This window comes from Euprymna scolopes, chromosome 8 (genome assembly GCF_053919585.1).
Source record: "Euprymna scolopes isolate OS-2025 chromosome 8, ASM5391958v1, whole genome shotgun sequence".
NCBI classification, from domain to species: domain Eukaryota; kingdom Metazoa; phylum Mollusca; class Cephalopoda; order Sepiida; family Sepiolidae; genus Euprymna; species Euprymna scolopes.
Window position 1 is genome coordinate 83,705,805 of NC_136489.1, and position 22,650 is coordinate 83,728,454.

Consider the following 22,650-nt stretch of genomic DNA (forward strand, 5'->3'; position numbering starts at 1 on the left):
TATTTTTCTTAGATTTAATAATTAGCGTGCATGTGGTTACAGGAGAATATGTTAATATTATAATTATCATCATTATTATCAGTAATAGTGATTTTAGTGACTTTTGTAATGGTGTTTTTTTTTGTTGATCGACAAATATAATTAGGGAATTTGTTGTACATACGGGCCGGTTTTATGTCAGTGAGCTTCTTATATTTTATTAGTGGATACACTGCTTTTGGTTCCGGAGACGAGATTTTAACAGGCGGTTATTTCATCTCTATAGGGGTATTTACTTTAAAAATAAGAAGACTTGATACTTTATGTATAGGCTTTTTGTATGGGTAGATTATACATTTATCGGTTCTTGATATTACCTTAAACTCTATCCGAGAGTGAAGCTCCAGCTTGCGGACTTTTGAAAGTGCGAAGCCGTCACTTAATTGTCATTGCTCCCAGGTCAACTCTGACCCGGAGTGGTAGTACCTGTTAGGGTCCCAAATTTGAATAAAAAGAAAACGACTTGGAAAAAATATATTCTATTAAAAAGAATGTCTTCACAATCACTTGATTTGGCATTTAATAACCTGAAAATGTTGATATGCCGTAAAACAAAACAACCAACAAAACAACCAACAAAAAAAGTTATCCTTGCTGGCTTTCATTTCTATATCGAGGAAGGGAATCGTGATGTGTATATTTATTTCATTGTATACTGAATTATTTTAATTGCGTTTTTTGGGCATTGTTAATTTATCTCTTAATGTTGTCTGTGGAAGAGATTGCCATCAGTGTACCTAACATATATAAATGGTTTAGAAATGCTATTAAAGATGGTGGTTTCTAGGTTTGTCATATAACATTTTGGTTTCCAGGTTAGTCCTATGAAATTTAGAGATTAACAGGCCATGAGCCGAATAAATTCGAAGTCCGTTGGCCTGGATTTATAAGGTGTATTGAGAACATAGAAAAGAAACCTAAATAGCACAAAGCATTGCGATCATTTCTTGTTCCTAGAGTGCATATGAGACTGTGTGTTTACGTTAAGTGTACACTTATGTATGGTGTCAAAACTTGGGTATTTCGTCGCAAGCACATTAATCTGCAGGCTTCCATATTATATGAGATGTCGGCGTTCTGTTTGCAAAATTAAATGACAGGACCGGATTAAGTAGTGAGCTATGAAAGAGGTTGGAGATTATTGGTACTGAAATATATTCGATTACATTACGAATGCAACCTCTTTTCTTCTCGTAAGAATGGATGTCTCAAGAGATCCCATGTAGCATTTATATTAGTTCATTTTTCCTTTCGCAAAGACGCCCCCATCTTCGTTATCAGGACAGGCTGTGAGACCATCTGAAGCGTTGTGGAGACTGTCTGAAGCGTTGTTAGATTACTTTGAGCTACTGGTTGTATCAAATGTATAAACATGTGATTTTTGAAAATTACTGAACGTGAATGAACCCCCATTCGTCATAGGGGCGTTATATGTACAAATTGAAACACAACTCATCAGTTACACTTTTCTAAAAAATATGTCACTGTGGATTCAAAGCACAAAACAAACCTGTTATCTGTAAACCCGAACCATTTAAAAATTATGCTAGTCTACCATATGCTAGAATGTATGCAAGATATTGGCGCTATGACAAAGAACATCCATAAGTATACAAGGTTATTCCGCCAAACTTTTCGACTTTGATATTTCCAGAAGATTTAATACGACACACTAAACATTTTATAAACTACTAGATAAATTAATGAACTGTTATCTTCGAATATAAAGTAAAATCCACATAAATATGTACGATTCTGATTTGTTTTGTAACGCATTCCCAATGTTTACGAAGTACATATTGTAGAAACGAATAAGCAATTTTCAAAGATAATAAAGGCGACCGCTGAGTAATACTCATTGTAAAGGTAAAAGGGAGAATTATATCAGATAATATTTCTGCCTAACATGTAATCATGTATTAGAAAGAACTGATTTTAATAACTATTATTCTTACTATTGAATACAATTTAGTGATTAGAGTAGCCAGGTAATTAATCGATAAGACGAAGTTATTTTGTGAATGAAACATACTTGCGTACATCGCTGTTACTTTGACGACTTTGCTAAATGTGCACATAGGAATGTGAATAAAATGAGCTTGGAGTGTACAGTGTGCAACAAATAGGCCAATCAATATTAACAATGACGGCATTCGAAATTCATAAGAACCATGTACATTTAAATAAAAAAAATGAAAATATTTTCATACATTTATATATGTGTGTGTTTAGATTATATAAACATATGAATATACATATATATATATATATATATATATATATGTTTTCACACATATATAAATGTGTATGTTATCTATATGTATATATATAACCTTAATACACACACACACCTATATATATATATATATATATATATATATATATATATATATATATATATATATATATATATATATGGGCTTAGGGTATGAGTGTTGTCGCCTCATTATATGCGCGTATATAGTAGAGTATTTTATGGCTACATGCGTACATTACAGAATAATTTATTTTACATTAATCATGTAGTTATCGCAATATTTGTTAATGCAATTTTTATAAATACGAATCCAGACATTTCCTTTCTTTAAAATGCCATACTCAAAAATTAATTAATTTCATTATCTACGCTAAAGCATCGATATTTCCTTTGGTGTTTTCACATGAAACTATCGATATTGATCTTGTTACAAGAAATTATATTGATTTGTTTACTTCCTCATCCAAGCTGCATAAATATATCACTTCCAACGCTACAGGAATATACCACATTCGTCTGTAAATGTGTCTGCACTTGAAACTAAAATCCCAGATACATCACACTCTTTAGGAGCATTACAGTATGTTTTGTCCGCGACTTATGGCACACTGAGGATATATAGTGCCAGCAATGGTTCCTATATATTTATAAATATATATATATATATATATGTATATATATATATATACTTACATATATATATACATATATATATACGTATATATATATATATGTGTGTGTGTGTGTGTGTGTGTGTGTGTGTGTGTGTGTGTGTGTGATTGTATCAAGACCAGGGGAATGAAATATCTAGTCATTAAAAACAAGTGTAAACTTCAAACTAATATACATATTGACATTTATAAATGAATATACAGGGTGTTCCAAAAGTCTGGGGCACATTTCAAGTCGTCATATCTGCTTAATGTGCCCAAGACTTTTGGAGCACCCTGTATAATACCAACAAAACATAGCTTAATACAAAGAAAAGATGGTTTAGAAATGGATATAATAAAAAGTAGTCAAGAATGTTAGTTAATATTTACAAGTAAATTTATTGTTTTACAGAATTCTCCAAAAACAAATTTCAAAAATATCTTTATTCCCTTAAGTTTCCAAGAATTTTGTTCATATCTTCAAAACATGCTGGTTATATCATTTAATGAAGCAGCAATTTTTATGGTTAGTCAAAAATTGCAATAAATAAATAACAACTTATTCATGTTAGTTAAAACATAAAGAAATAGGAGAGTCAATGATAAATGCAAAAAGCAAAAAATACAAAAAATAAATGAAACAAATATTCAGATGTTCAAATTCACAGGAACACGAAAGATAGTTGTGGAGTGAAAAACAATCCGATTGAAAATGTAATTGCAGAGCTAAAATTAATCCAATTTGAATGCCATTCGATGTAGCTTAAAGTTATATAGAAAACCGTTTGCAGTAACGGAGAACGTCAAAATATATCAAGGTTAAAATACAGTCACTTAAATGTAACCAACCGATTTCTTCCATCGTTGGTCAGGCGTTAAATGGTTAGATGCCTCTGTTCAGTCTCGAAGGAAAAAAGAGGCTTACTGTAATGCGCGTGTAATTGTGTAACAAGGGTTGCGCAACTGCCAAACTTTAATCGCCATAGCTTCAGTTCATTGGCAAGGAGAATCCATAACGACGGGAAACAACGCCGAGATGAGCGGAGAGCGCAAACAGCAACTGGATGCCCCAAATGGTCACACATCGGATACTTCAAGGTTTAGCGTTGCTTAATTTCGGTAATCTGACTGAAACCGGTGTGTCAAACGTGATTTTGCTGTAACCAAATAAAAGAAAATGATTGGGAGGGATGATATATTTGCGTACATTTAAAAGTTCAAAACCACATATATATATTCTTGTCAACTGTTATTGGCGCGAAACTTTTGCGTGTACGTGATTGTGCATTGCTTCAATGCGATTAGCAATCCTCTGTTTCTAACTTAACTGTTTGTTACATACATTAAGAATGTGAAGGGATATTTTGCAAGTCAAGCTTTTCATCAGTTCATAAATACTTTCTCCATTCGTTGTGAGAACTATGTGCTGTGAATAGCGGCTCACAAACTCCAGTTACTGATATGTCAATAAAATGTGTCAAGTGTAAAGGGTGGCATTTGACCATCGGGATATGTAAAGTTTTTTTGTTCTGGTTGGCTTTAATTTTATGAAAGAATATATACATACGTATGAATATATTTTACACATACACACGTGGGCAATGAAATGGGCCAAACAAATGTTATACATTTTATTGCACTAAAAGCTATATTGAACAAAGAACAATTGAACAAGCAAACTTTAACGAGACTAATAACACAAACAATACATTTACTTTAAGAAATTCTTAGTATGGAATCGCATTCCCTTTCGATTTGTTTAATAGATCAATACTTTTAGGCAGGCTCTCAACCAAAGTGGATTAGTGAAGAATAGATGCTATTCCATTCGCTTTGCACAGCATTCCACAGTTAGTCATTAATCGAAAAATTCTTCAGTCAATGGACGAGGTATTATGGGGGAATTATTCTAGATTGTGTTTAAATCGGGGCGTTGACATAGCAAAAAATATCAAATCAATTGCATTATAAAAAACAAATTTTTGTGACTTTAGCAGTGTGTGCATGCGCATTATCATGTTAAAAATTAATGTTCTGAAAGATTCCCAGCTTCTGGATACTTGGTAACAGTCGTGTTTATACTATTCTAATGTATTCCTTTGCATTGATTGACTTCTCACATCAAATAAAATCCCTAACTCCTGCTGCAGGAAAAGTCCTCTGTACCATTATCATCTTTTCCCGTGTGTAGCTGTTGTTTTTATGCGACTTGGAGAGAATCCATCTCCAGTTTTCCGAATGCCTGGTTCGGGAGCATACCTAATAAGACAAAATCTTGATTCATCTGACCAGAAAACTTTTTTGAATTAGTATGTAGCTTTCGTGTCATAACACGAGAAAAATGTATGTCTATCATTGATGTTCTTCTTAGATAAAAATGGTTCCTTTGTACGCATTTTAAAAGAATCTTTTTTCGTTTATTCGTCTAGATATTGTATAGAGAATTTCAAACTCCTGTTTGAATTCTTTGCTATGGTAAATATAAGTTTCTTTTTTTGATCCGTCAAAACAGTTAATTAAAGCCTGTGGTGGTCCTTCAAAGTGGAAGTGGATGATTTATGGCAAGCAGATCAAGATTTCCCTTGAACCGAGCGTTCGACTTCTAAACGTTAACCAATTCGCTTCACTGCAGAACGAGATTTTTTCACATATTCTTTCCTAAAAATATCAAAAATCTGCTTGTAAGTCATTTGGAATTGACTTAATCCTGCAATTCGAATTTTATATCTTCGACAAGATGCGGTCTGACCATTTTAGAATTAATTTTTCCACTTATTTCTTATATGCTATAATAATAATGATCTGCAAAATAGAAATGTTCAGTTAAAATTAACAAAAATTCAAGGAAAAATATTGAAAAATCAATTTCCTCCTGCTGTTATTTTGTCACATTTTTGTTTATATATATATATATATATATATATATATATATATATATACATTCTTTACATTCTTTCTAAAAAACTTCTTTCTCTATGTATGCAAAGAAAATGCCGCTTAATATTCTCACCTCAGTCCAAAAGATGATATAATAAAAAAAAAACGTAAACATGATTTAGGAAATGTTTTTTCGATATTCCCCAAAAATATAGAAGTAATCTTATATTCAGTAGAATTCATTTTTTTCCATCTTGAAATCAGGCTAATGAAATTTGGAAAAAGCTATTTTCGGGTGTATTTTTAGCATCAAAACTGCTTCTTATCTCTTTTTCTTCATTTAGTGTTAAGTTTCCATAAACTATGTTTGTAACAAAAACGTAAGAGATGCATGTTTTCCTGGTAAGCAGGGTGTGCAATACGTATTAAATGAACAGTTCTGAAAGATTTTATTTCGCTCTACCTTTATACTCAATATTCCTTTTCCTGTTTTTTTTTATTTAACTGATAAAGTTGTTAGAGGTACACTTTTAAACTAAATGGGCATGACGCGTCTGATATTCAAGGATACGTTCCTTCAATTATAACCAGGTGTATCATGATGGGGGGTTTGTATTATCATTTTTTAATTTGAATTTAGATCTTACAGTACCTTCGGCTTTACAAACTCATATTATTGACACCTTGTATGACTTCTATTTGTCGAGGATCAAAGTTTTCAAAATATTCTGTTTTCTTTAATTCTCTTTTCCAATCGTGTTTTATTCTTTGAGATTATGTGACCTTTCCTATAAAACTTCCGAACATCACCATAAATACGACGAGCAATCAAAGATGAGTAATACTAGAATCTACACTTTCAACGTAGACACACACTGCCACTAGCAGGTCACTATCCTATGCATCATGAATCTATATTCTAAACTTTTAGTGGTATAAAACAAAACTGATATGTTGTTCTGAAACTTTCATTATTACTGTTGATTATTGTTCGAAAAGAATGCGTCTTCTATAATATGCGTGGTAACAAATCTGCAAGCTCTCGGTATAATTATTTACCTCATACAAATTCTAGCTATAACCATATACTCTATGGTAGGGCTCCGAATTTGATAACTTTTTGAATACACAAATATATATTTCAATTGATTACAACGGGATTATTCTTCAACAGTTTACGCAGGTTTTAGCACTTAAAGCAATCATTGGAAAATTTATTAGATAACACGAAATCTGGATTTACTCTGGGTGTAAAGTCCGAATATGATACGAAAATGATTTGTTGCTAGTTTTTAAGCATAACATGTTTTTAACATAGGTGTATCCTTCATTAAATCAACATCCCATACCCGTAATGTTTTTGATAAGCATTACACTTCACTTTGTCTAATCAGGATTTCTTGTACTCTGAACTTTTTCCCAGTATTGAAAATAATCTGAACGACATCGTAAATATAAAAATAACTATTTTTCTGTTTACCTGTCAAACACTGTTTATGACAATATTCTAATTTTTGTGAAAATAATATAACCATCGCGAAAGTTTCCATACTTTCAAAATTATTAAAATATTGCCTTTAGAAAGATGCTTTCGTACACTTTGGAAAAACGTCGATTGTCTTCAAGATATATAAAAATACGTCAGACACGAATGTTTTTTTTTACACGGTGGTCACCACTTATCAAGGCCCGGACGCCACTCAGGGATAAGTGTTCTTGCAAGTACAGTACGTTGGGGTGGAGATTTAATGAAGTGTTTACTTAAGGGGGCGGTTCATTAGGAATTTGTTTACGTTAGACTTGAAGATATCCAAGTTGTATTAAGGTGGGAAGCAGGCAGACGGAACAGAGTTTCACAGGAGTGCAGTTCTAAGAAAGAAGCTTTGTTCATGGAATCCGCGTTTTTATTTAGGCACAGATAAGGAGTGGGGAAAATGGTTGACAGTGAATTAAGCTATATGGGTGTTTTTCCTGAAAAATTTGCGACGGTAGACCAGAGATTGGAGTTCAGACGATCACCTGTCATGGAAATAACGATAAAACAAGGATAAGCTCGCAACGTCTCTTCTGTGGGATAGAGGTTGCAGAGAAGAGAAAAGGGTATCCCCAACTAAGTCACGAAGTCTATTTTGTACTCTGTCAGAGCAGGATAGGCTGTTTTTAGTAGCTCCTGCCAAGATATAGCAGCAGTATTCCGTCCTTGGACGTACTTGGCTTTATATAGATAGAGAATTGCATCAGTAGTGATATATCTTCTGGAGCGTTATAAGTTGCGTCCTGAGTAATTTGCTTGTGTCTCAATTATAATGAATAGCCGTCAACTACCTTTTCAGAGACAAGCAATATAGTTTACGTAGTGCCATATTAAGACTTTATATTCAAGCGGTATTACAGAAAATCGGTTGACCTAATGAGGAAAACGTTGGTACTAGAATAGTAGCTCTTGATATAATCACATCATTATTATTAGTATAACAACGTAGATCACAAAATTTTCATGTACATTATAATATGAAATAAAATCTCGACTATCACATGGTTTCTCTAATAAGTTTATAAAAGTAGTTTGTAATGTTCAAGACACTGAAGCTAGCACTATTTACCTAGCGCAAAAAAACACGTGCATTCTTGTAGAAATCTATCTGTCTTTGTAACGCATTAGCTTTGTATTGCGTTTCATCTGACAATAACATGATGTTTTTACGCTAATGTAGCAAAGTTCTTGTTTCGCAGTCATCATACAAAATAAAAAAAAAAAACCGACGCAGGTTCCCATGACTGGGTAATTATTGTGTTGTTTAACCGTTTGTATATATATATATATATATATATATATATATATATATATATATATATATATATATATATATATATATATATATATATATATGTATATATATATATATATATATAGGATGATTTCAACGCCTTGCCATACGAGTTCCACTCCCACAGTCACTTAAATTTTGTGGTTCCGAAGATGACATTTTAATCCTGCCAGCGACTCACCCTCATTCAAAAAAAACACACTGCAGCAGTCATTGATATACATGTATATATATATATATATATATATATATATATATATATATATATATATATATATATGCATACACCCATACATATATGCACATACATACACATATATACAAATGCATATATATACACACACATATATATATATATATATATATATATTAATACACACATATATGCACATAAATACATACAAATACGTACATACATGCATATGCACATCCATACATATAACCATGCACACATATGTATTCACACATACATATACACATGTATACATATATATACATACATACACATACGTACACAAATAGACATATTTCCACAAAAATACATACTCATACATATACACACGTACATATACATGCATATATATGCAGGCATACACACACATATAAATACATATGCACACAAACATATGCATATATACATGCACACGTATACACATATACATATGCGCACATACACATCAATATGCACACATATATACATATACATATATGTATATATATAAATATATATATATATAAATATGCATATCCATATACAATTACACATTTACATGTAAATAGATATACAAACCTGCATACATATATGAATATAATGAGGGTAGATCAGTTATTACATGCTGGCAGCCTGTCAGACCTACACGCGTCACTACTATTGCATCGCCATAGTAATTTTTGAGTTTATTTCGTAGAGAAATATCTGAGGGCGTATCTGTACAAAGAGGATATTGCCCAGTTTTAGCTTTGTACGACAGCTAAGGCTCTCTCTCTCTCTCTCTCTTACTCTCTCTCTGTTCAAAATGTAGAGATCCAGCAACACACAAGAGCAAGATATCCTGCAGCAAGTCAACTGCAGACCAGCTTAATGCGGTACCGGTCTTCCGCTTTATGGTTTATGAAATCAAAGATGTGTTTTCCTAGAGGGGTTGGTAGCCTTCACAACGGTTAATGTAAGCCTGACGAATCCTATAGTGGATGAAACGCGAAATATTCAATGTAGCTTAATCGCCATATATATGTTATAAATTACTAACTAGTTCTACTTACGTATTGAGCACTTTTGAAGTAAATACTTAAAGTTTACGCATAAATCTATACTTTCGTATACGCATATATATATATACATAGATATGTATATATGTGTAATATAAATACACACCCACACACATATATATGTATATATATATATATATATATATATATATATATATATATATATATATATATATATATATCAGTATCAAATGTGTATTTTCCCGGTGTTGGATAAAGGTGGTACAAAGCACTTGATATAAAGACAAAAGAGAATAGACTACTTCTTCTTAAAATGGTGCAATTGTGATTGTGTTGTTCCTAGGATGTAATGCCGCATTTCAATGTAACGGTTAGATGTATCTAAAATGTCGCTCTACATGTACATTTGATAGTTGCTAATAGTTTAGATATAATACATTTTGAAGTGGTATATGTTGTTGCGAACCTCAGGTACTTCCGTCCAGATGGGAACTTCTTTAATCATATTTTTTAATACGCGTGGTAATACGTGATATGTGATCTGCACTCATCTCAATTTTTTTCCAGTAATCATGCAACTATTTTTTTTACTGTTAACAAACAGTGCCTATTTAAGACTGCTCACCAAGCGCCTACTAATAAAATGCTAATCTACTCATATAAGTAGAATCTATTGTTTTGTTGAACTGAACAGAGGATTCTATCTCTCTCTCCCTCTCTATTTCTGTCAATCTCTTTATATATATATATATATATATATATATATATATATGTATACATGCATATATATTTGTTTATAAATGCAGATAGACACATATAGACATATGTGTTTGACTATAAGGTTAATTGAAAAGACGCTAGTATTTTGCATATATATTGTGTGGAATTAGTTTAGTTCAATATAAGCAGTTGTTCATATTATTAAACAATGGATTGCCAGATGTAATCATACTTACTTGTCGATTCCATCGATTCACGGTAACCATGTGTATCAGAGAAATAAAACATTGCATAACCTTTACATTGATCTACATTGCGAGTGAAACAGTCGCATTTGCAAATAAGTTTTCAAGTTGTCGACTAGAAAGAATGAAAGGCTTATCTTTTACCGATTACATTTCTTCCAGTGATAAACTTCCAAGGTTCACTGGGGAGTGAAAATATCTTTGAAACATTTTTTTTTAAAATAAAATGAACAAAGGAAAATTATTTAAATAATAAAAGTTTAGTAGAATATACTCTTTTTTAAACGAAGGCTGCTTAAAAAACATCTGGACAAATGCAAGTATCAACATAAAATTTGATGTATATTTAGAATTACATGCATTTTAATATATCCAGAAAAACATATTTGTGATGTACATACTCATCACAGAACTAAGATGTCATATTCTTAAAAATATGTGGGTTAGGCTAGTAACCTTTATATTTCACTAGTAAACGAACATTTTTACTTGTCAAAGGTCAACTAAAGATAAATTTGTCCATAGAGACTTGCTTTAATAATTTTAAGTTGCATGTCACTACTTATATGAAAGGCGTCATACGAGAAATTGTAATTTTTATTTTTACATTCTTATTATGATAATTGCCTATCTGAAAAAGACGATTTTTCCTAATTCAAAACCATTCTCCTTAACTAATCAGCTCTGGCTAAAAAAGAACAACCAAATCTTACTACGACTAATATTTCCAACCACTTTACTCATTTAGATTTTCTATTGCAGTGATTTACTATACAAAGAAATAACTTAAGAAAAGCATTTGCACAAAAGCCATTGAACTCAGATACGGCGCCCATCAGTGTGTCACCGTGTGACATATTTAGAATTCCGCAACATCCATATCCGGGCAATTTAGCTTCGATTCATGTAGGACACTTGAGCATTGACACACGGTATGCACTTCTCTAAATAAGTGACAGAAAAATAAGCCCACTAACCAACCCTGCACATTCATGTGATTATTTCAGCGTAATCCTCTTTCTAACGTTCAATATTTTTTTCTTATTTTACATTCTGATTCGTTTACAAGTAAATCTGTTTTATTAATTTGCATCTAATGAACCTATTCTTCTTCATCTTTGTCAATAATTGCATATTTGAAATTATGTAATAATATAACTAATAAAAAATATAAATTTGGTTTTCTATAAATATTCGTGAATTAAAGATTTGTTAAAGATTTTAAACTTAAAATAAAAATTTTGGATTCAATCAACGAATAATATTTTATCTTTTTAGATATTCCCGCAATATAAAATATGCGTAAACTAGTAGAATATGCAGGTATTTATAACAATTATTCTGTTCCAAAACTATAGATTATGTCACATCAGAAAAAGAAAATAACGAAGAAAAAAATACATCTTATATATGCATATATAACCAATTTGTACACACACGCATATATATATATATATATATATATATATATCTTATATATATATATATACATATATATATATATATATATATATATATATATATATATATATATATATATATAAGTATTAATCAGATTTCCAGATATGTCTAAAATATTATAGATTTTAAAAATAAACGCCGCCAAATTGTTGTGCCGAACGTTAATTTCGAACAAGAAACACTAAAAGCACCACCGGAGATTTTCCTTAAAAGTAAGTCGTTTTCTTCCACATTAACGTGATTTGTAGCTATTTATTTATCGGTTAATTGTATTTTAATAAAAATTAGCATCTATTCAATTAATTGATTTTATTTTCAATACATAAACATTTACCATTTGGGTGTTCAGTTTACCTAGTTTTTTAACAGTCTTTGAAGAAATTGGTTATTTTATACTAAGCTATATGTTACAATTTATTTCATATATGTATGTATCTATTAACGTATATGTTTTTACAATTACAATATATATATATATATATGTATAATATGCGACGATGTTATAAATATCATAAAACAAAATTGCAACTATTATTCTGATGGTTTTTCGACTCATTTTCATATTTTTTTTCTTTTTTTAAGTTAATGCAGGTTTATTTGTCTCTTGAGTAAAAAATATGAAAAAATATTGAAGAATTATATTTTCTCTGTGCTAGCAAACATGTGCTGACACGAATTAAACATTTTAACATGCTGAAAAGATAAAGAGTAAGATAACTATCTTTGAGTTTGGAATATATATTTTGTCATTTATTTTAATATGTTCTCTAGGTATAGTTGGTATTCATCGAAATTTCTAAGTATAAGGATTGGTATCGTGCAATATGATTAGCATTTGCATTTTAAGCATATATATATATATATATATATATATATATATATATATATATATATATATATATGTGTGTGTGTGTGTGTGTGTGTGTGTGCATATATATAAATATAAGTATATATATATATATATATATGTATATTTATTTGAGACAAGCAATATCACGAAAATGTAGCAAATAATTTTGAACGTTACTGAAAAAAACGAAGAAACATTTAACTCAATAATCATTCTTGAATTTTATTAATTAAATAACTGTGTTCTGTAGTTGTTTCTAGATTATTACTTGCAAAAATCTCCTGCTCAAATGATTTCGCTATATGCTTTTAACATTTTAAATACATGATTGGCGTGTGCATATGTTATTATTGTTCCTATTTACAGTGCCTCCCCACGGGGCAGATTTAGACACCAGGGTCGTTTTTTTAACGTTGAGAAAAGGAACAAAAATAAAAACTGTCTCAGTCGTGAAGGAGTTCTCCTCCACTGACAGAGAACAAGAAATTGAAGTGCAGCATCTTAAGAAACGATACTACATGTTGATCTTTATTGTTACTAAAATAATAACAAGAGTATTTATTAAATTTCTATCCAAGGTTGATTTTTCAGATAAATATTTATTTACGTTTTTTTTAACATAACACTTCAATGTGCAGAATTTAATTTGAAACTAAAGTCACTCTTTATTCTGAACTAATCAGTAAACATGTTTTTTTTTCTTTAAATGCTGATGATCCTGTTTAGTATTTTTAGTTTGTTATATTTTAACATTTGCTTATTAACTCATGAGTAATATCTAATTAAATCATTTTTAACTATTACCATGTTTTAATGTTATTTCTTACTTACTTACTTACTTCGGTTATTACTTTAAATACTAAATTACGTCATTGCCATTATTCATCTCTTAATTATTTATATTTTATTTTTATAAAACATTATTAACATTAGAAATTGATTTGCAAGTTTTATTATTTTTTCAAAAATTTAAATATTATTTTGTTAATGTGTATACATTAAGTGTAATATATATATATATATATATATATATATATATATATATATATATATATATATATACATACATATATATGCCAGCTTTAATCTTTCCTGCTATTTCCATATGTGAAAATACTTTTTCTCTCATTGTACTGTATATTTCTTCATATTTGTCAGTGTTTTTGTGCTACTCATTATTTCCATGCTTGAAGCAAGTCTTACTTTTTGCGACCGTTGCTGCATTTAATAGTCGCTGAAATCTTTCGTTGGAAGACAGAAGTCCCAATTAATATACCCCATTTTTTATGTTGGCAAATGTTTTACGCCAGTCTGTATTAATCTACTATGCTATAATTTATTCACCTTTATACATGTGGCGAAGTAAGCATCACATTTATATAGCAGTTTTCGTGTTCGGTCATGCTTTAATTTATATTAAACTTTTGGTCCTTCATATTAAAGGTTACAGTTGATGGCCTTAGTCGCAAACGCGTACTAAATATTAAAATCTTCAAGTGAAATCGTCTAACATTATATGCTATAAATTATTTCATGAGCAGATATACTCGCATTTATCGGATTTCTCGTTTATATATTTTACGATAAGATGTTAAAAACATAAAATGCTGCCCACATTTAATCAAACGCAGTTTAAACGAACATAAAAAGACTGAATAAATGCACGTATCTTAGCCTGTACTTCTATAATTATTATTTGATTGATCTCCGCTAACTGATCACAAAAGTTTTAGTGAGATTATTTAATTATTTTCATCAGCGAAAACCATATGGTCTAGCAAAACTTTACGTTTCTGTTGTTAAACAAAAAACACTCAATATTAATCATTTCGAAGAAATATACAACAAAATAAATCAATATGTCATATAAGGTGAGTAAATATATCGAAATATTATTTGTATATATTGCTGAGTTAGGGTTTTAATTTTAAATGCAATTAAGTTTAATAAAATACATTAATTATCACATGAATAAATTAATGCTATTAGAATTTAGTGGACTTATTTGTATCTATTTTAGATTTGTATAATTTATTTGTGGTTCCAAACACAAATATCGGAATCGCAAATAAAGTAATAATTTTTAAATTAAATGTGCCGTATATTCTACATATTATTCTTTTGCATATTTGATAAAATTCGTATCCGAATAGTTTGCCGCTGCTGGTGTTAAACAATAAAAAAAATATTGTATGTTCAGTGTATTAACATAAAAAAGGCACAATCTTTGTTTTATATTGATACGCCGTTAATTCAATTATGTGCAGTATATTTTAAGACTTGATAATAATCCTAGAATCACAATACCTGTAATAGAATATGGTAAAATTAATAAAAAATGCGGGGGCAGATTTATCAGTCACTACATTCCGTGGACAATATCAGAGAAACACAAAGGATGCTAAAAATAAAAGAAAAGAGGAATACATGACCTACTATACAAAGACTTAGTGATTTTTCAGTATGCCAACAATAGAAAAAAAAACAACATAGCCATGATAGACTGTGATAAATCATATGATAGAATATCGCAAGCGCATATAATAGAATACTGGAGAATGTACAAAATAAAATAGATAAAGCAGATAGAAAATGCAATGAGAACGTATTGACTTACACTGACAACTGATGGGCAATGCATAACTGAAATCAAAACAGAAAGGGGTGTCTTCCAAGTTGATATCGTATACCTAATACTGTTCATTATAGCCATGCCCCTCAACAACATACTTAGTAAATGCCAAGCCGCATACAAATTCACTAACACAGAAGAAAGAATGAACTACTTCATTTTCAAAAAGAAATATATAACTAGAAACACTAATAAATGCAACCAGAATCTTTAGCCAGGATATTCAAATAAAATTCGGTATAGAAAAGTGTGCATTTCTGCCACGAGGAGAGGAAAACCAAAAGCAACGGAAGATAAAATTTTCCTATGCCTAAGAATTTAGGGCACTAGGTGAACATGATAGGGGCACGTATATGGGAGTGCTATATAATACGTTATCAAAGCAACGGAACTGAAAGAGAAAATAGGAAAATAATTCCTCAGATGAACAAGCATCTTCCATCTCATGTTCCATCATTTTCCATCTCAGCAAAAATTACTTTCTTAGTGACACGCAATATAGTTTCTATTCTGCTAGATCTACAGCAGATGTGCTTACAGTTATATCTCATAGGATTAGCCAATCTCTCGACGGAGGCTAAATTTCTAGGGCAATTGCTCTTGACGTATCATAGACTTTTTTATAGAGTATGCCATAAAGGTTTACTTCATAAGATCTCCCGCTACGGTAGAGCTGAAAATATCTTCTCAATTATTACATCATTTCTCTCTGATAGGTTCATAAGAGTAGTGGCTGATGAGCAGAAAACCAGAAGCTCTCAGTATAAATGCTGGAATCCCCCAGGGATCCATGTTTGGCCCAACGTTTTTCCTGATATATATTAATGATCCTCCAAATCACATCCTTACATCATTCGTAGACATTTATGCTGATGACACTACTATCTATGGTAGCACATCTAAGACCGTAAACGACCAACTTCTCTCTGATTCTCTCTCCTCTGATCTTGAGCAAGTTGTCCAATGGGAAAAGAGTTGGCTTGTTACTTTTAATGCATCTAATACCAAGCTTGTATCTTTACATCATCAATGTTTTTATCCCCATCTGGCATCAATTGAAATAAATGGCTCTCCTGTTGGGGTGGCCTCATATTTTGACAAGCTTCTGTGCTTGACCTAAACCACTGATCTTAAATGGAACACAAAGCTCTCCGTTCAAACTACTTGCATTCATGTGTCTGTTGTACAATATTCTAATAGAAATGTGCCCCAAAAAACATATAGAACTTGTGCCCCCCTTTTTTGTGATGTGGCTGGTTACCTTTAATGCATCCAAAACCAAACTTCTATCTTTACATCATCAACGCTCTGATCCCCAGCTGGCATCAATTGTGATGGATGGCTCTCGTCTGGGTAAGGCTCCGTGTTTTGACAAGCTTCTGGGTTTGACCTTTACTCCTGATCTGAAATGGAACAATTACATCAAGTCTGTTGCCAAGGTCGCTGGAAAGATGGTGGGATCCTTCTACCGCTCGAGAAAATATCTCACTACTGATGCAATGCTCTATCTATATAAAGCCAAGTACGTCCAAGGATGGAATACTGTTGCCATATCCGGGCAGGAGCTGCTAAAACAGCCTATCCTGCCTTGACAGAGTACAAAATAGACTTCGTGGCTTAGTGGGGGATGCCCTTTTCTCTACCCTGCAACCTCTCTCCCACAGAAGAGACGTTGCGAGCCTGTCCTTGTTTTATCGTTATTTCCATGGCAGATGCTCGTTTAAACTCCAATCTCTGGTCCCCCCTCGCCAATCTTTCATGAAAAACACCCGTCTAGCTGAACCCACTGTGAAAAATTTCCCCCACTCTATATCTGTGCCTAAATCAAAACGTGGATTCCATGAACAAAGCTTCTTTCTTAGAACTGCACGCCTGTGGAACTCTGTTCCGTCTGCCTGCTTCCCTCCGAACTACAACTTGAATGTTTCAAGTCCAATGTTAACAAATTCCCAATGAACCGCCCCCTTAAGTAAACACTTCAGCAAATCTCCTCACTAACTTAATGTACTTGCAATAACCCTTATCCCTGAGTGGATTCCGGGCCTTGATAAGTGGTGATCACTGTGTAAAAAAAAAAGAAAAAATATATATAATTACTCCGTTGTCAAGGCCGCTGGAAAAATTATTCGGATCCTTCTATCCATCCAGTAGATATTTCACGGCTGATGCAATTTTCTATGTATATAAGACTAAGCTAAGTCCAAGGATGGAGTACTGCTGCCACATTTCGCAGTAGCTGCTAGAAAGGACTAATCATGCCTTGATAGAGTTCAAAATAGACTTCGTAGCCTCGTAGGGAATGTCCTTTTCTCTTCCCTGCCACCCTTTTCTCACAGAAGAGATGTTGAGAGTTTTCTCTGCTGTATCGTTATTTTCATGGCAAGTGCTCGGCTGAGCTCCAATCTATGGTGGCTATTGCTAATATTTCACAAGGAACGCCCGTATTACAGAAACCTCTATCACTAATATCCCTCAAACCTTTATCTGTTCCTAAACCTAAACGTAGATTCCTTGAGCAAAGTTTCTTTCTGACAACTGCACGCCTATGGAAATGTCTTCCGTATCTTGCTTTCCAGCTTACTACAATATGATTGTCTTCAAGTATAACGTAAACAAGTTGTGGATGAAATGTTCCATATAAGTTAAAAAAATTTACCGAATTTCCATTACTAATGATTACTACATCGTCCAGTTTCTACTGTACGCTCTTTAACATTTATCCTCGAGTAGCCTCTTGGCCTTGATAAGTGGTGATGCCTATGTAAAAAGAAAACTCCTCGATACTTAGCTATATATTTTCAACATATTTAAAGGAATAATATATGGGCAGTGTCAATAATAAGATATTCTCGACCGTTTATAAGCTGGACGAAGGAATCTCGACGAGGAGACCTAGAAACTCATGACGATGCACAAATCACTACACCCAACGAATGATACTGAGTCACAATATCTGAGAAAATAAAACGGATGAAGAGGGCGTGTCTGTATTGAAGGCTGTGTAAATAACAAAAAAAAAGCATTAGGAAAATGCATAATACATGTCAGCGAAGGAATAATTCCTGCAGCAAGAAACACGGACGAATCAAACAATATTTCGAAAAATAGACGAGGAATAGGATGAGGAAAGAAAATTAGGAAGATAACCATATCCAAACACGATTCCTAAATATGATAAAAGACGAGACAAAAGGCAACCTGTTAGAATAGGCTACAAAAATGAAACCTTAACAGGAAAACTGAATCAACAATAAGAGTTGCACAAGATAACGCAATTAAAACCAACCACATCATGCAAGGATCGACAAAACATAAGAAACCAGCAAATACACACTCTGCGTACATACAGACGAACCAATGAACTGCATAATAACTGATTGCGGCAAACTAACCCAAACAGGATATAAATATAGTCACAATCAAGTGAGGAAGAAAGTGCATTGGCAATAATGTAAAAATTTGCATCTGGAACAAACAGACAAATCGTACAAACACAAATCGGCAGCAGTTCTGGAGAATGAAACTCACATGATCATATAGGACATGGATATACAAACAGATAAACTCATCCAAGAAAATAGACCGGATGTCATAGTAGTTAAAACGAAAGAAACATCTTGCTAGATGTTTGCTGTTCCAGCAGCAAGACAGTAAAAATCAAGGAGAGTGATAAGCTGACGACACACAGGGGAACATATACAAACATATACAACGGATCTTGAAAATAAAGAAATTTAACGGCATTAATAGTAGAAGCGCTAGTAACGATACTGAAAATCTTTTAAAAAATAGGAATAATTCGAAATCAGAGGAATAGCCGATATGATACAACGAATTTTAATAAAGAAAACTGTCAACATATTAAGAAAACCCGTTGAATGTGAACACCACGCAAAAACTACGCAAAAACTGGACAAAGAAATGGTTAAAGACACAAAAGAACCATCCCATGGAAGCATGAAAACTGAAACTGAGAATTTCAAAATACGCCTCCTTTTTGTGTTTTGTGTGTGTTACCATAAATGGCCACCACATTAGATAATGATGGTAAAAATAATGGAAAGACCGAAGATTAAAATCACTAATCCAGACCTCTGCTAGAACGATATCCTCTATTTTGCGATAGGATACTTATTATTAAAACACGAACTTGAAAAAAAACTATTTCATACATGTTTTTTTTTTATATTTTAATAGAACATTTGACTCCCAGTTGTTTGTGTAGTTGAGCCATTAACTGCTATTCGCTACGTTTTCTGACCGCGACTTTTCGCCTCGTAGCTCGTACTTTATGAAGCGACATTATAATTCGTATAAGTATAAGGCGATCAGTAAACGTGAAATAAAGTACCTAACTCATATAGCTGTTACGAAACAAACAATAAGAGAATAATAATATTAAATCCACGAACAATCCCTTAAGTGTAGTAACTTCTATTGACCACTAGATTGCATTACACGGTATAATTTTGTTAGGTATAGGAGTTTAAATTGAACTTATAGAATAAATGCGCTAAAGGATAAGTATATCTAAAATATGACTACGATACTCTTGTATCTGTGTACGTAGCATATTCGACATACTAGTACACCACGATATATATATATATATATATATATATATATGTGTGTGTGTGTGTGTGTGTGTGTGTGTGTGTGTGTGTGTGTGTGTAATTTGTATATTTCAGTATTTAAAAATATGTTTCTTGAACCCATCAATAAACGGATGTCTCTTTTTATATAATTCAACACATATTAAATTATAATAAAATATTCATGCGCAAACAAGTAATAAGGCAGCAAATTTAATTTAGCGAAAGTGCGAAATGTCACATGAAGAACACATCGTAAATTAAACATTCGCTTTGCAGTCCGCAACGACACTATATGCAACACACACCAAGTTAATGTATCTATGAATAAACATATTGTTTTTCTGTAAGGAAAGAAACACACTCACAAGTAAATTGATTTCTCTATGCAGGTTATTGTTAAAATAGATAAAAGTATTTCTTGTGCATAATCCATTCTAATATACGCGGTTAAACAAGAAATTGACACAGATGAAGTACTATTTAAATGTATGTTTACTATTACTAGACAGAGTAGTACTTGCAATGCTACCATTCCGATGTTTACTCAAATAATAATATTGGTAGATTTATCATCATTACTAAATGGACTGTGATGTAATAACTTATTTTAACAGTGCATAATCATTTATTCATATGCCATTTTGACATATTAACCCTGATGTACTTACAAGAACTTTACAGCTGGAATATATACTAGCAGGCTGCTCGGCATTGCCTGGCGTTGCCTGTCGTTGCCTGGCGTTGCCTGGTCGTATAATACGTATAAAGAGTATGTATTAATCTATATACGTTCATAACAATTATTATAGGGCGAATTTTCTATTTATTATTACGCGATATATAGTAATGATTTCAAACATTATAAACAATTCTTAGGAACGATCCGCTTCAATGGAGACTACAGTGGTCCAGCCGTAGTTGTATATTCTTCTTTCCAGGCTCATTTAACCCTGCGCTACGCATATATGGACCAGGAACTTAAGAATTAAACGATTTTAGACATGGTCTTGGATTCATCCTTGCAGAAACACACTCGAGTATCCGAATTTGAACGATAATCAACAAATGCTTCACAATGCCATTCAGTTATTGTTATCGAAATAAAAAAACGCCAATTTCCCAATCAAATCACTTGACTATCTGCTCTAGATATGGGTCGATCAGGGTGAAACTGGGGGGGCGTCACATGTCTCCCCGCACAGTGAATGAGTCTACAATGCATCGTAGTCTACATTAAACTTTAAAGAAATTCATGTTAATTTCTAAAATTATTTTGATATATAACGGCTTTAATTGATGTTTAAAATTCCAAATAAAGTATCATTTCTGAATTATGCTATAAATAGTAACAATTATTTCACGCGCATCTCTGTCATACCAAAGAATGTAAATTTTGTTTATATGACTTTCAGTTCTGCTTTTGCGGTTATATTGACTAAAATTAAATTTTAATATCGAAACCTTTAGTATCTTGGTTCAATTTTGCTTAAAATATAATCATTTATTTCGAACGCACCCCTTTCATATCAGAGATCCTACTGTTAGTTTTATCAGCCTGCCATTTATGTTAGTGTGGTAATAAAACTTTCCAAATGTATCTGTGATATCAGGGTGCGTCATGCGTTAACTATAGTTTAATTTCCTGCTTGTTTATCAATCTATTATTTTGATTATGGATCCGTACCAAAGACTTCCCGGTGCAAAACATACCTAACAACACTGCCTTCGTGTAAAATTTCATAAAATAGGCCCAGTCGAGTCCATAGAACACAAAAAAACTAACCTCGTTGTTTTTTTTATTGTAGCAGAGATGATATTATTCAGATTGTACAAACTATGCATGAAAAGAATTTAGCCTAATACTGAATTTAACCAATTTCCTTAGTACAAAACCAAAATAGCATGAATATGTATTATCAATAATAAACGCTCGTTAATAAAAGAACGTGCAATTTTACGTAGTCATTAGCATACCCATAACTGAGTATATTAAACAGTTCGTTTTACTTAAAAATAAAGTTAGCTTTTAATATCTATGCCAGTCCAAGAAAAACTCCTCACTTAACAGGTATATAGATCGAGAGATTAATTTTCAATCTTCTGGAAACAATTCAGTATAATCTACCTTAATAGAGAAATACTTAAAGACCTTTTTATATAGTTTAAGAATGCAGAACACATAATAACAAGCATGTTTTATAACGTCGTTACAGTATCTTAGATATTTTTCAGGAAACTGTTATTAATATATTCTGCTTTAATT